At 38.7% G+C, this 16,440-nt stretch overlaps 1 pseudogene; it reads left to right on the top strand.

The window, feature by feature from the left end:
• The first annotated feature begins 2,551 nt into the window (after positions 1-2,551).
• On the top strand, positions 2,552-15,414 carry LOC129505232 (proteasome subunit beta type-2-like; annotated as a pseudogene).
• The last annotated feature ends 1,026 nt before the right edge of the window (positions 15,415-16,440 follow it).

Raw genomic sequence — 16,440 nt, 5'->3', positions numbered from 1 at the left:
TGGCAAATGAGATTTTTATATTTCTAAACATCTGCATTTCATTCACATCTTCTCTCCAGTAGAGAAGTTGAGACAGGATAAAAGAACAACTCTTCATCTACAGAACAAGGGTACCCTGGCTTGAATGGGCCAAATGTCTTAAAAAGTCCATCCACCGAGAGAAAACTGTAAGCTACACCTCACACTTGTGTGGAGTCCTGTGTTTCCTCCTACTCGGCAGACTGTCCTGGGTAACTGCTTAAATTCTTTAGATTTGGTCATAAACAGTTGCCATTTTGACCATTTCCTTTTGTAGACCCACAAACGACAGAATAAATGAATAGCTCCTTTCCTTTGATGGCCTTGCCCAAGGGCTGTTTTAGCACCCCATAAATCCTGTAATTGTATAGGATCATTTGGCAGCGTGTGGATTTTTCTGCTAAATCACAGTGAGAAGAAGATCAGGAGGAAACCTGAAAAATAAAGCATTATGGTGGCATTAGAAGATTTATAGTGGGACCGAGCAGCACTGGCAAAAACCCAGCAAGGCCTTTATTACGGGTAAGGAGAAGGCATGGCTAGGCATTAAGCATCTTCTGTGTGAGCTGCGAGTAAAAGTTAGACTTAGAGCCAGTTCTTTTTTCTCCTACCCATTGCTGGTGTCAGTGAGTGTGATGACATTCCAAAGTAGGCTTAGCTGTCAAGGATATAGACTAAGTTTATGTTCTTTTGCATAGACGTCCTGTAAATGGACTTATTACACAGTAGTGGGAGAAAACAGGCATGGGAAACAGAGGGCATTTAACCATTTGTGCATGTGTTGTGTTTTGGTGTGTGTGTGTCTGTGTGTTTCCCAAAAGGGTCTCTGTCAAATAAATGTGTATAAGAGCATTGTAGTATTCAGCCAATTTTTTTATAAACTCCAGTTTTTATGTCTCAACAAGAAATCAGTGTGGGGTTGAGAAGGTTGGGGTTTGCTGTGCCATACCATGCCAGCTTTTAGGGCGATATTGATAGTGGGTTGAAAACCCAAATCGTGCCTTGTTTTATCAAATTTGTGCTACTCCCTGAATAAGAAACTTTGGTTGCTGGTTTTTTATAAATGCGTTGAGAACAGGAAAGTGTAAAAAGACATATAGCACATTTCCAGTAATGGCATCAAATTTAAATGTTTTTTAGCAAGTTGCAACCAGTATAAAGCTGCAGTAATTAACAGATTAAGATCTATTGACAGACTCTTCACATCAGAAATTAAAAGGAAAATTACAGGTCTCTTAAGAAGTTAAGGCCTCTCATAAAGCAATGGCAAGGAATAACTGCACATCTTAACGGAAATTTTTTTTTGGCAAAATAAGCAGTACTAAATTATATGGAATGTGTAATTCTTTTGAACTTTCTGAGACTGGGAATCCTATAAAATAGAAGTTTCAGGTTTTGAAAGTGATTACTAATACAAAAGAAACACACTAGAAACAACTGATAATAAATGTCACTTGCATTTGGAACTGATCCAGGGATTAGTCCAGGGACTGTCTCCTCTCCGTCCACATTCCTTCCCCAAGTGATCTCAAACATGCCCAGACTGAAGATCATGTATGTGCTATTGAATCCCAAACTCAGTATTTACCTCTGAGATCCAAACTGGTATGTTCCTTTGCCAACCTGATATCTCTAATGTCCAATTTATTATGTGTTGCAAAGTTAATTTGTCCAAAGTTAATTCATTTGATTTTCAACCTCACAACACACATATGCACACATGCATGCACACAACACATGCACACATTAAAATAATTTTTAAAACCTCTCTTTGTGTCTTCCCCAGCTCATTAAATAGTATCACCTTCCTCCCAGTTGCCCAGACCAAAACCTAGGAATTTCCCATAATTGTTTTCTTTCTTTCATACCTAATCCCTTGGCATGATCTCCTAGCCCTGCCTCTATAATATATAACAAAGAGTTCCACTTCTCTTCCTTTCCACTGCCACTACCTACTCCAAAGCACTATTATCTTCCTTGGCTCCTTAGGAGGTCTCCTGCTTCTATTCTTGTACTCAGTACAATGAAAAAGGTTTAGACAGTATTTAATAAGAATAAGGAATCAGTTGAAGGTGCTTGAATGAGGGTATGGAAATTTAATGATCAGTAAAGTGAATTAGAGGAATCAGAGGATCCCACCATGTCACAGAACAATTGAAAAGGTACAAGGAGAAGATGAGCTGTTGGTAACTCAAACAGTGCTAACAAAGCAGAATCATTTCACTAAAATGAGTGGAGTCCACCAAGCTAAGACAGTCACAGAAAACAAAACATCTCCCTAACTCTGATCTAATCTGTCATAATGCTATCGATCAATTGGCAGGCCTTGCAAACCCCATTTGAACCCTGCGTATCTATGCATTCATTGATGTAGTCAAATTGTCAATCAAGAAACACTGAGCAAGTCTACATCAAGCACTATGGTCTATCCTAGTAGAACAGAGATGAAAACAGCAAAGTACCCTCTACAAGAATGCAGCCTAGAAGACAGAAGTGCGAGTGATTACAATTCCATGTGACGAGCGCCGTAATAATGGCGGGGACAAGAATCAATAGTAGAAACATCCAAAAACACTTTATTGAAAAAATGACCTTTGACTTGGGACATGAAGGTTGAATGGGGGGTTTCTAGGTAGCCAAGGAAGCACGGAACATTGCAAGCAGAAGGAATACGTGAATAAGTAAAATCAATGTCCTGCAGGATTGGTGATGACTTAAATGGTCAAGAGAAGTTTTTTAAACCATTTTGTGCATGTTTGTGGTAAGGGTACTTTCTGTTTGAAGTTTCAGGGAACAAAATCAGTCTCTTTTTGAAGCTCTGAAGATTTTTATGCCTTCCAGCTCAGAAGCATTACAATTGAATAGCTTCATAGCCAATCGTTTATTGCATATTGATTGTGCTCACCATGTGCAAGGGATAGTACAGGGTGTACAAAGATGCTTGATATAACCAGGGCCCTCAATCAAGTAACAATTTAAATAAACCATCCAGAACAGCAAGACAAATTAGAACGAAACCACCCTTTTCCATCAGAAGCAAAAATGTGATCAAGTTTTAGAGGGAAATGGCTACTTTGTTGGGTTTTTTTAAAGATTTATTTATTTATTTGTTTATTTGTTTGTTTGTTTGTTTGTTGAGGCAAGGGAGGGGCAGAGGTAGAGGGAGAGAAAGAATTTCCAGTAGAATCTGCTCTGAGTGCAGAGCCTGACACAGGGCTCGATCCCATGACCCTGAATCATGACCTGAACCGAAATCAAAAGTCAGATGCTCAATCAACTGAGCCACGCAGGCACCCTTAGCTACTTTTTTTTTTTTTTAATGTTTAAAAATGTACACTATGGTCAGTTGGTAAGAAAACACGGATGGATGTTAACTTTTCTGCCCCAGGAAAGAAAGATAAGCATTATGCTTTTATAGAATATAAGGGAACATGTCAATTTTGTAGTTCCAACCTACTACTTGTTCTCCCACATTACCAAAGAAGATCCCACATATTCAGATGGGGAGGTCTATAGGAGCACCTAGAGAGAGTGGGTTCGGGGTGATAGAGCCCTGGAGCCCATAAACCATCCTTTCCTCAAGTTTTGCATAGCAGAGGCAGATAAGCAGGTTCTCCAGAATCCACACAGCGTTGGAAAATGAGCTTATCATTAGTGATCTGCATGAACTTACACAAGACTAATGCTCACGGGGCTCTTAACTATTCTGGGATATTGTTCTAAGCAGTTGACTGACTTATTTATTCTCATAACAACATATAAAGTTAGCATTAATACTATATTCTCGTGAAAAACATAAGGAAACAGACACTGAGAAGGTAATTGACTTGCCCACAGTTACCTCCCTGTGTTAGTTTTCTGCGGCTGCTGTAACAAATTATCACAAATTTGGAGGTTTAAAACAACATAAATTAATTCAGTCACATCACAACTCCAGAAGTATGAAATCAAGGTGTCGGCAAGGCTGGGCTCCCTCCCTCCTTGCCTCTTCTAGTTTCTGGTGACTCAGAGGAGTCCCATGGCTTGTGACCACATCTTTTCAGTCTCTGCCTCTGTCTTCATATGGCCTTCTCCTCGGTCTGTGTCTTCTCTTCTAAGGACACTTGTCACTGGATCTAGGGCAGGGTGATCTCATCTCAAGATTTTTAACTTAATGAGATCTGTAAAGACTTTTTTCTAAATAAGGGCACATTCACAGGGTTGGGGATTAGGACATGGGCATATCATTTTGAGGGTCATCTTTCAACCTATTATAACTGCTATTAAGATGTGAGCTGAGGAGCGCCTGGGTGGTGGGTCAATTAGGTGTCTGACTCTTGCTTTAGGCTCAGGTTACCATCTCAGGGTCATGAGATTAATCCCCTTGTCAGGCTCCACACTCAGCGTGTAGTCTGCTTAGAGTTTCTCTCTCCCTGTGCTCCTGTCCCCCCCCCCACCCCCATGCTCTCACTCTCTCTCACATAAATTAAAAAATCATTTTAAAAAAAGATAATAGTTGAAATTTGAGGTTTAGCTGTCTGGCTCTGGGATATCTGCTCTCTAAACCACCCTGGTATACAGCTTCTTAAGGACCAAGAAAGAGGTGGGAGGTTGGAATCAAGGGAACTTCAGTGAATGTCCTACATTGCTTAAGATGCTTCAAACCTTCACTTAACTCTCACCAGTGGGGAATAGTATCCCATTATGACTGATATTTAATTTCTTGCCAGCCCGAGAGGATGGAGGCTTGTAACAAATTAAGTTTCATTTTATTGCAAGATAAGATGACATAACTTTTACCCCATATTGTGGAGTTAAATTCATACCCACAGCTAACACAGAAGGCTAAAGTCACTTTTTCCCCCTTTCCCAGGGAAACCAAGTAAATGTTTAAAGATCAAAATTCACACTGTGTTTCCCAGGCAGTCCAAGTAGCTAAGTGATTTTGCCAATTTCAGTAACAGAGCTTCTCGAAGATGATGGAAAAACGGTGCCTTTCAAGCTGGGAAGAATTCCCAATCTCCTGAGGAACATGGAGGTTTAAATTAATTAACTGCAAGACCTCTAGTTTGGGAGTAGAGGTTCCGTGGTTTGCTAAGTGCTGTGCTACATGATCCAGTGTAACGTTCTTTGCTTTGGGGCCTCAGGTTCCTCATCTATAAAGATGCCTAGAATAAATAATTCTGAGCTTATAATACGTTCAAACATTTTCACTCAGAAGGCTTTTTATGGCCTGCCAATTTCACTAAGCAATAAGATCTTGAAGAAAAACCGTTACATTTGAATTTTCACTTGTCCATACAATTATATCCTATTCCACTTCATCTTTAGGAATAAACTTCAAAAGAAATTTTCTCTAGAAATTCTTTGCAAACTTGAAGCTGATTTTGGTTACATCTGTTTTACTCTGCATCGAAAGTTCATCAAAGAATTCCCTTATTAATGATTTTAATGTCTTGTGAGAACCTTCAAACCTAACCTGTCTCCTAAAATCACACAATAATTGGTAGTGGTAATAATTCATACCAATAAGTGCTTTTGGGGATAAGAAAGCCCACTTCCAGGAAATCACTGGTGATTCAGTTATAAGTTGCTAAAGTATTTGCATAAGAAACTGCAGAGGATTTCTGGAACTTTAATGTATTCAAAGCCCTTCATATTTGCCCAAGTCACTATAAATACCTTGAGGAGAGAATACACCTTGAATGGATCAGTATATGTGAGTAACAACTTCTTATATTTGCATCTATAAATAGTGATTTTTACTGAAGCCAGGTCACTGGCTTTAAGAAACAATTGCTATTTCTTCCCAGCATTTACCGAAAAGAAATGTTTAAAGGAATGATTATGTTTCACTCTACAACCACCATCACAGTGAAGGCTCTTCTAATACAAGGATTCAGTAAAAATGGTCATTAAGCAGAAAATACAAAACACATTTAATCTGCAGGTAACATATGGAGACTAAAACTCCCCCTTCCCAGGGCACCTGGATGACTCAGTAGTTGAGCATCTACCTTTGCCTCGGGTCATGATCCTGGGATCCTGGGTTCAAGTCCTACATCTGCTTGCCACAGGGAACCTGCTTCTCCCTCTGCATATATATATATATATATATATATATATATATATATATATATATATACTTTCCTTTTCTATAGTCCTTAGAATCCCCTGGGGTGAGATTTCTTTTTTTATAATCTAAATCCCATCTCAAGATAGGGATTTTGAAATTATGTCACAACTATGGCTTGGTATAGCTACACTTTAAAATATAATTCTTGGAGCATATGGGTGGGCCTCTGCCTTTGGCTCAGGTCATGATCCTGGGGTCCTGGGATCAAGTCTCACATCAGGGTTCCCACTCAGAGCCTATTTCTCCTTCTGCCTATGTCTCTGCCTTTCTCTCTGTGTGTGTCTCTAATGAATAAATAAATAAAATCTTGAAAAATATATATATCATTTTCTGGCTTTGAGAAATTAAAAAATCTTATTCAGAGAGCTAGCATACCTCTTTACAAAGTCAAAGTGCAGCAGTGTGTGTACTGCAGAAAGTGGAGATGGGAACCCAGGATGGGTTTTGTGTTTAAAGAAGGCTTCATCCAATAAGTAGGCTGAGTGACACCTGGAAGAGTAAGTGAGACTCAGATCTGGTCTGCAGAGAGGTCTGTGTCTTGTCATGGGACTGGACAGTAGCAGATGGAACAGCGTGGGCTGTCACCCAGTCCTAAATTTAAATCTACCCTCTGTCACTCTCTGCACTTACCAAGCTATCATTAAACTTTGAGCCTGTCTATGTTTGTACGTCCATCAAGTGGAGATATAGCAATACCAATGCTGTCATTTTAAAAACCAGGTAATGCTCTTCACTCCTGGTATTACTTGGTCTTCCTGTGACTTTTGAAATTGTCAGACAATAGCTCCTGTTTGGAATATTCCTTCCCCCTTAGCTTTTGAGATATCACCAAGTTCTTGATTTCTTCTCCTTTCTAAGACGGTATCTTCTCTTTCCATTCAAGATCAAGTTTCCCAAAATTCTCTCTTTAGCTCTTTTCTCATTCCTAGAGAAATCATATTCTTACCCAAGGATTTAAATAACATATCTATAGTTATGGTTCCCAGATTCTGAGCTCTGACTTAGTACTATCTCCTCTATTCCGTGTTTTTTTTTTCCAGTTTTACTGAGAAATAATTAACATATATCATTGTATAAGCTTAAGGCTTGATGGTTTTATTTGCATATGTTAGTAAGTGATTACCACAATAGATTCAGCTAACATCCACCTCCTCATAGAGATAATAAAAAGAAAAAAAGAAACAAATTTCCTTGTGATGAGTATTCTTAGAATTTACTTTTTTTTAAAGATGATTTATTTATTATTTGAGAGAGAAAGAGAGCAGAGGGAGGGCTGGAGGGAGAGAAAATCTCCTGCAGACTCCCCACTAAGCACAGGGCTTGACGCAGGACTCCATCTCATAATCCCTGAGATCATGACCTGAGTTGAAACCAAGTGTTGGACACAACCAACTGAACCACCCAAGTGTCCCTAGAATTGATCTTTTTTTTTTTTAAGATTTTATTTATTTATTTATTTATTTATTTATTTATTTATTTATTCATGAAAGACACAGAGGGAGAGAGAGAGAGAGAGAGGCAAAGACACAGGCAGAGGGGGAAGCAGGCTCCATGCTGGGAGCCTGACATGGGACTCGATCCCTGGTCTCCAGGATCGCGCCCTGGGCCAAAGGCAGGCGCTAAACCACTAAGCCACCCAAGGATCCTAGAATTGATCTCTCAACAACTTTTCTATATATCCCACAGCAATGTTAGCTGCAGTCCTCGTGTTGTACATTCTATTCCTTGGCTTATTTATCTTCTAACTGGAAATTTGCTCCTTTCGACCACATTCCTCCAATCCCCCTCCCTCACCCTCTATCTCTGGTAACCATGAGTCTGATCTTTTTTTCTATGTTTGTTTTGTTTTGTTTTTTTCAGATTCCACATGTGAGTGAAATTATACAGTATTTGTTTTTCTCTGTCTGACATTTCACTTAGCATAATACCTCCAAGGTCCATCCATGTTGTCACAGATAATATATATATATCTCACATCTCTCAAAGAGATATATATCTCACATCTCTTTATCCATTCATCCTTTGATAGACACTTAGGTTGTTTCCATGTTCTGGCTCTTGTAAATAACATTATGAACATGGTGCAGATATATTTTTGAGTTAGTGTTTTTGTTTCCTTTGGATTTATTCTCATAAGTGAAGTTACTGTACTATATGATAGTTCTATTTCTCTGTACTTTGGAAACATCCTGTGCATGCCTCAGTCATTTCATATTTTACCTTACTCAACTCATCTATGTACTCCTCCATCTCTTTCAGTGGGCTGAGGAGCTTCACTGGGCATAACTGAGTTTCAGGTAGGTGTTCCCCAAACCCAATGGATAACAGTCACAATGCCTGAAAGAGACATATTTCTGAAGACTTTGCATAATGCAAATTTATCCAGTAACAAATATAATCTTAATACAGGATGAAATATATTTTTGTTTCCAGAAAACATGTCAATAGCAAGAACACATTTTACCAACTCCTTAACTTTTGTAGATATGCAATATTTTCAAGAATTTTTAATTTGGGAGGATTTATACCATTTCAATGTTGTATAAAATAAAATTTTAATATGCATGTCATATCATTTCAAATCTACAAAATTTTAATTCACAATAAATGCAATGTCCAGTACCTCATTCATAGTGATGTTTAAAGCTTATTTCCTTCCCAACCAATCCTCCTCCTATCCTTATATTTTGTTTACTTAATCATTTTTTTATTCATCACTGTTATTTCCTGAGATCTCAAGGAAATGAAAGCTGTATCTTTTCTCTCCTCTCTTCCAAGCTATTACAGTATTTCAAAAAAAAAAAAAAAAGAGTGCAGAAATGCAAATAAAAACATTCAAAAAAACATTCTATTTTTCATATTTTTAAGATACAGGCCACTTTTTTTTTTATTTATTGTGTGATGTAGCTTAGAATAATCATCAGAGACCATGCTTTTAAATTCCACAATGAGCCTGACATATCTGATACCACATAGCATATGAAATGCAATCTCAATGAGATCACATGATTCATTAATCTAATCCAAATAAAGCCATATCTAAAAAGTAAATTAAAAGAGACTTTGGGGGATCCCTGGGTGGCGCAGCGGTTTGGCGCCTGCCTTTGGCCCGGGGCGCGATCCTGGAGACCCGGGATCGAATCCCACATCGGGCTCCCGGTGCATGGAGCCTGCTTCTCCCTCTGCCTGTGTCTCTGCCTCTCTCTCTCTCTGTGTGTGTGACTATCATAAATAAATAAATAATTAAAATAAAAAAAAAAAGAGACTTTGGATTCCTGCTATTATTTGCATTATTTTTATTAGTTGTTGGGTCTAAAGTTGTTGCAATGTATTGTAGAGACCCTAGTGATTTAAAAAATAATAACGGGGCACCTGGGTGGTTCAGTTAGTTGTCAGACTTCAGCTCAGGTCATGATCTCAGGGTCCTGTGATCTAGCCCCACATCCAGTTCCCTGCTCAGCGGGGAGTCTGCTTGTCCACTTCCCTGTGCCCCTCCCCCTACTTGTACTTTCTCTCTCTCTATGAATAAATAAAATCCTAAAAAAAAAAAAAAAAAAAAAAAACTTTTTTCAAGACCCTAAAAATGTATAGCTCTCTTCACTCTAAGCATGAATTTTTTTCATTTGCATTATAGCCTCTTAAAACACACACACACACACACACACACACACAGAGGATTCTGTTTTAGTTTTATTGGCTGTCTAGCAGAACAGCAGTATAAAAATTGGAACAAAGAAAAAAAGGTGGGTTTTTTTGCTTTTTTAGCATATAGATTAGTATTAATTACCATGTAATGAGCTGAAAATTCCTGCCAAAAAGCTGAAGTTTGTGGCTCCATTAATGAGTATTTTCTTTCCACTGGGTGAAGTAAAAATTTTAAAGTGTTAGGGATTTGCGCTTGGAAAACATCTCTAAGCTATTTATACAAGCAAGTCAATAGGAAAAGCACATTTTCCATTTATAGCCTTTGTAGTGCATTCATGGATCTGACGTTTTAGGCAGTATGTTGCTTTTGGTGGTCGATCTGAATTGTGGCCTTGGGCACACTTCGATGTAACCGGAGTGAGACCAGTATTCTCCACCATCCAGCCTCGGACTGGCTGTGGCTGAGTCTATGTTAAGAGTTCCAAAAAAAAAAAAAAAAAAAGAGTTCCCATTTACTTTCCAAACTGGGAGAAACCACAGATGTGTGCTTTCTCACTCTCACCTCCAAAATGGATTCAGCCTACAACAGGTACCCCAACCACTGAGGAACGCTAGTAACAGGATGCCACCAAGACACAGTTTCTAGGGTTGTCCCAATTAAAAGGTTTTGAGACAGTATGCCACCACTCCCATCTCTAAGAATATTTTTGAGGAAGAGGAGTACATAAACAGCCATAATCAAAATTGAATAATTCTGGTGGCCATGAAAATGCACCTCAACTAGTTTTTCTGTGGAAAGTGTGATGCAAATGCCTAGTTTCTGAGCTCTGAACCTACCACTGCACTCATTATTTCAAGCCAAATACTGGGATACACCGCAGACCTGTGACTGTGAGGGATACTCAGGAAGACACTTGCTTGAGGGAAGCAGGCCTTCCCAGATGGACAGCTTTGTTCTGGCTAAATTCTTTGTAGAACTGCCCCGCAGAGTGAGACTCTGCTTGCCCCTGCTCTTTTCCTTTCTCTTTCCAGGGCTTCTTCCCCACTTTTTTTCTTCACAGACCTTGAGTTTTATCACAATAAATCTTTTACATGTCCAATCCTGTCTGCTTTTATGAGGACTCAGATTCATACAGCAGTTGTCTTCAGGTGGGATTACATTATCTTGACTCTTTTAGAAAACCCAAAGTAGCATTGTCTCAATGTCATCAACTCAATTTCTCTCAAGTCCAGGTATAGAAAGCCCAGTACTGGTGTAACCAAGAAGTCACCTAGCCTTTTGCTCCATCATCCTAATTCTGGCTTTCATCCTCATGGTACAAAATGACTGCTAGAACTCTAGTCATCCTGCCTGCTCCAGACAGCAGGAAAAAGTAATGGCAGAAGGACCAATGTGGTATTCCTTCCAATGTTCCAGCTTCCTTCTTCTAAGAGCCTTCTTAGAAGTTCTACCCAACTTTCCTCTTTGTCTCAAGCATAATCACATAAATTACATAAACCTAGCAGCAAAGGAGGGTACAAAAGCCCAAAAGGTACAAATATTGGCATCCAGATTAACATTGGATGTTCTATTACTAAAGACAAATGAAAGAATTGATATTTGTGGGAACTCTCAGTCTCCTCTACCCTGCTTTCTATTTTATGTAGACATTGAAAAACGTGGTGTCTGGATTTCCAAGAGAAATCTGAAGAAAGGAATCTGACCATGAATCTTATCCATCTTTCTTGAGGATAACAAGAGCATGACCCTATGCTCCTTTTCTTCTTGAGTTCTTCAAGGATCCAGACCCAGAATTTCAGAACAAAAATGAAAGTCTTGGGACGCCTGAGTAGCTCAGTGGTTCAGCATCTGCCTTTGGCTCAGGTCATGATCCTGGGGTCCTGGGATCAAATCCTGCACCAGGCTCCCTAGAGGGAGCATGCTTCTCCCTCTCCCTATGTCTCTGCCTCTCTCTGTGTGTCTCTTCATGAATAAATAAATAAAATCTTTTAAAAAAATGAAAGTCTTTAATCATCCTGACCAGATACAAGGATACATTCTACATGTGTTAAAAAAAAAAATGCAGTGTAGTGGTTCAAAACAAATAGACTTGAATATCAGGAAGAATTAAAACCCAATCCCAGCTCTTTTGTTCACTAACAGTGTCAACTAATGGCCAAAACAATTAAGCTTTTCTATCAATAAATGCTACATAAATGTTAGTTAGCTGTTGGTTTGCTATTTTTATATGAAGTAAGGACAATGCTTTAAAAATGAGGTGGGACATAAAAAACTACCTTAAAATTTCTGGTTTTTAAACTTACCTCATCCTAAACTCTGTACCCTAACACATCAAACTTGTTTTAAAAAATTTTTTTTGAAGTTACAAGTACCTTTCCTGACACTTCAATTTTAAGTATTTCTAGTCTTTTTTCTATCTTTTTCTAGATCTATTTTTTCTAGATCTATTTTATCCCTCTGTGCGGGTGTGTGCATGTGTGGGTGTGTTTCTATAAACCTTTTTTCTTTTATTTTTTTCCTGTTACAGTTTCCCTGATTTCTAGAATATTCACCAAGTCCCCTTTCAAAACTCCACTAACACTGTCATGCATTCTTGGGTTCCAGCTTGCACCTTACACCTGGTGCCACAATGCCATAGCACAGACTCATGCAGTCTCCAAGCCTTCCTGCAATCTGCAGATTTAGAATACAGCAGCAAATGGTAGTTAATAAGCATCCATTCCCTTCATATTTTTTATTGTTTTCACACTCGAAAACCAGAATACATATTTTCAGCCAATTAATTCAGATAATGTAAACACATAGTGATGCTTAGCTAATTTGAACTTAATACTAGATCAATTAATGAAGACATTAGAAAATCTCTGCATCTAAGAAGCAAAGCTTCTTGCAAAATCACATAAGATAATCAATCATCTCTAGGCTTGTAGATGGAATGTTTACTACAATGTACACTCTAATGCAATATGATCACCCAAAATACTATGTTCATTTGGATATCTATGGCTAAAACATTTTTTAGATTTCTTGTCTGTATATACACACTTTTTCTTTCTCTACAGCTAAACTCTGCTGACAATCACTTGCCTAGGAATCACTTTAACAATTTAAAAGATCTTTTTTGTCTCTTCCCCTCATAAGGAAATTATATTGGAAACAAATAATACAGTATTATAGGTTTTACTCATCTACAAAGTTGAAATAATTCTTCATCCAGAGGTAGCTCTCCAGGAGGATCCTATACTTTTCTTTGTGGACTATGACAGATTGCTTGACTCAGTCACCTTATTTGTCAAGATGAGTTCATGTCTACCTGCTAGGATTGTTGAAAGATCAGAGACAATGAATCTGAAACACTAAGCCCAGGGCTTCGTATTTAAGGGACACTCAATAAAAGTGGGCAACAATGGTAATGATGACAATTGATGAGGAGGAGGATTATAAAGAGATTATGAAAATGAAGGAGATGATGAATAAAGAAGAACATATTATTTTTCTATTGCTATAGTAACAAATTGCCACAAATGTGGTGGCCAGACCAACCAACTTGGTTGGTTCCTTTGCTTCATGTCTTAAAAGGCTGAAAGATTTCAGCGAGACTCTGGTCTTTCTGGAGGCTTATGGGAGAATCTGTTTCCTTGCCTTTACAAATTCTAGAGACTATCTGCATACCTTGGCTCATGGCTTTCTCCCTTCATCTTCAAAGCCAACAATGGTACCCTTCTGGGGATTCAAATGCTTCCTTTCTCTTATTCTATCTCATCACTCTGAGTTACTATTCTGTCCTCCTCTTACACTTTTATTTTATTTTTTTTCCTCTTACACTTTTAAAGCCTGGTGGATAACATTGAGTCCACCCAATAAAGTCTGTGTCTTAAGGTTTATAATTTTAATTTCATCTGCAAAGAACCTTTGGCCATGTAAGGTACATAATCGCAGATTCTAGGAATGAGAATATGGACATCTTCAGGTAGCACTGCTCTGCCTACATGAGGGGAAAGTAAGATGTTGATCATAATATGAATAATTAATAAATTCGGACATCAGCTTCTAAAGAATATAGCCTTTCTCGTGTGTAAAGGGAAATAAATCTTACATGATAAAGTCAACTTGGTACAGTGGAAAGAGCACTGACCTTGGTTCCATCTCTATAATCCTGTGTCATCCATTAAATAGTTTTAGATTTCTGGTTACTCATTTATAAAATAAGAAAGTTAGTTTAATGATACAAACATTGTTTCCAGTTATAAATTTCTATCATTCAGTTAGAATAAATTTGATAGCTAAGCAAGAATCTCCTGAATTTTACCGTGTAACACATGACACTGTCTCATTAAAACTAAAAAGGGATGTATGATTGAAAGTTTGGCCCGTGGCTCATGTAAAGAATTATCATAAAGATGAAACCCAGGTTTATTTTTTAAGAGATTAGAATCCCATTGAAAGATAAACATGTGGAATCCATGGGTGGCTCAGTGGTTCAGGGTCTGCCTTTGTCTCAGGGGTCCCAGGATCAAGTTCCGCGTCAGGCTCCCTGCTTGGAGCCTGCTTCTCCCTCTGCCTGTGTCTCTGCCTCTCTCTCTCTCTCTCTCTCTCTCTCTCTCTCTGTCTCTCATGAATAAATAAATAAAATCTTTAAAAAAAAAAAAAAGACAAACATGTGTTGTCAGTTTCTTAGCTTCTAATTCTCCTGCTGCAATCTATCCTCCCTTTGAAAGAGCAGGAATGCCAAGCAAAGCATGGTGCATAGCTAAGCCTTGAGCAGACAAGAGCCACGATATGCACAAATCTATTACTTCTAGGTACAGGAATGCATTAACATCTGAAAAAAATAAATGTTATTCCTCTTCCTGAGCATAATAGTGTCCTTTGTCATATCTCACTTGTGAGGCCAAGAAGCTGGTGGGTCCCACACTCTGTCCTTCATTATAGAATACCTCATCCGAGTCTCCGATTAAGTCCTTCTCACCTCCAACCAGGTGGCCACTAGCAGTATTGTCCAGATAAAGGACAATCATGACAAGATGTTTAAGAGGAGTGAAGAAATCTTACTCCTATGCGTCGGTGAGGCTGGAGACACCTGTACAGTTTGCAGAATATATTCAGCAAAATGTGCAACTTCATAAGATGCAAAATAGTTATGAATGGTCTCCCTTAGCAGCAGCTAATGTCACATGCCAAAACCTGACTGTCTTTGGAGTCAGACCCCATATCATGTCAATCTCCTCCTGGCCAGCTATGATGAACATGAGGGTCCAGCACTCTACTACATGGGCTACCTGGCAGTACTGGCCAAGGATCCTTTGGAACCCCTGGCTATTGTGCCTTCCTGACTCTCAGCATTCTGGACCAATACTACGTACCAACTATCTCTTGTAAGAGGGCAGTGGAACTTCTTAGGAAATAGCTCCAGAAATGTTTTATCCTGAATCTACCAACCTTCAATGTTCGAATCATTGACAAAAATGGCAACTAGGATCAGAACAACATTTCCTTCCTTACCAGGGCTCCTAACCTCATACCCTCCCTCCCACTTGCCAGGGAACTTTTTTTGATGGGCTCTTTTATCTTTTTCTGCTCCTTGACATGGATCCTTGATTCATGGTTCATTCACAATATAGCTGAATCTCAATAAATTGGGGTGGGGGGGGAGATTGTCCCATGTGGGGGATGGGTTTTTAGATTTTATCCGTTCAATAATTTGCCATTTTTCTTTCAGTAGCTTTTTCAAAATTAATGTTTTCTGTAGACAAATTTTTGGATAGGGGTTTGCAACAATAAATGCAGTACAAAAGTATTGGTTTATTAATAACAGTGCAATTATTATTTTTCAATCAGATAAGCATCTGAGTAGGATTTTTAAAATAAGGATATTCATTATGAATTAACTCAGAATAACTTCTTCCCATTATTGTCATGAGTATTTAAGCCATCTTGACTCAATCACCATCTTAATTAGACTGTTAGTCAAGAGTTCACCACCATTCACTGATCATCTTATTTACACTTTGCAGTGGGCTACATATTGGAAATACATAGATGACTAGTACATAGATTTTTATTTCAAGAATCCCAGAGTCAAGTAAAATCCCAAAGACAAGTAAAAATATGTAAGTAATGTAAGAGGAAGCTGCCATCATAATAACATCTACACAATGCAGAAATCATGAAGAAAGTCTGAGAAATAAAAGGGTGTGAGGAAAGCTCCAAAGAAATAGTCATAGATAAGCAGGTTTTTATTTTGCCAGGCAGACAGAATAGGAAAGAGTATTTCACACAAAATTAACAACATGCACACAAAGTAGAGAAAAAACATGTATGTGTTGAAAAATTCCTTCTTTGGAATGCCTGGGTGGCTCATCAGTTGAGAGTCTGCCTTCAGCTCAGGGCATTATCCTGGGATCCAGGATTGAGTCCCATATCCGGCTCCTTGCGGGAAGCTACTTCTCCCTCTGCCTATGTCTGCCTCTCTCCGTGTGTCTCTCATGAATAAATAAATAATTTTTAAAAATCCTTCTTTATGGGGATCCCTGGGTAGCTCAGCGGTTTGGTTCCTGCCTTTGGCCCAGGGTGTGGTCCTGGAGTCCCAGGATCAAGTCCCATGTGGGGCTCCCTGCATGGAGCCTGCTTCTCCCTCTGCCTGTGTCTCTGCTCTCTCTCT

Source organism: Nyctereutes procyonoides, unplaced genomic scaffold (assembly GCF_905146905.1).
Source record: "Nyctereutes procyonoides isolate TBG_1078 unplaced genomic scaffold, NYPRO_anot_genome, whole genome shotgun sequence".
In the NCBI taxonomy this organism is placed as follows: Eukaryota; Metazoa; Chordata; class Mammalia; order Carnivora; family Canidae; genus Nyctereutes; species Nyctereutes procyonoides.
The sequence above is the reverse complement of the archived record's forward strand: the minus strand, read 5'-3'. Positions and strand labels throughout refer to the sequence as shown.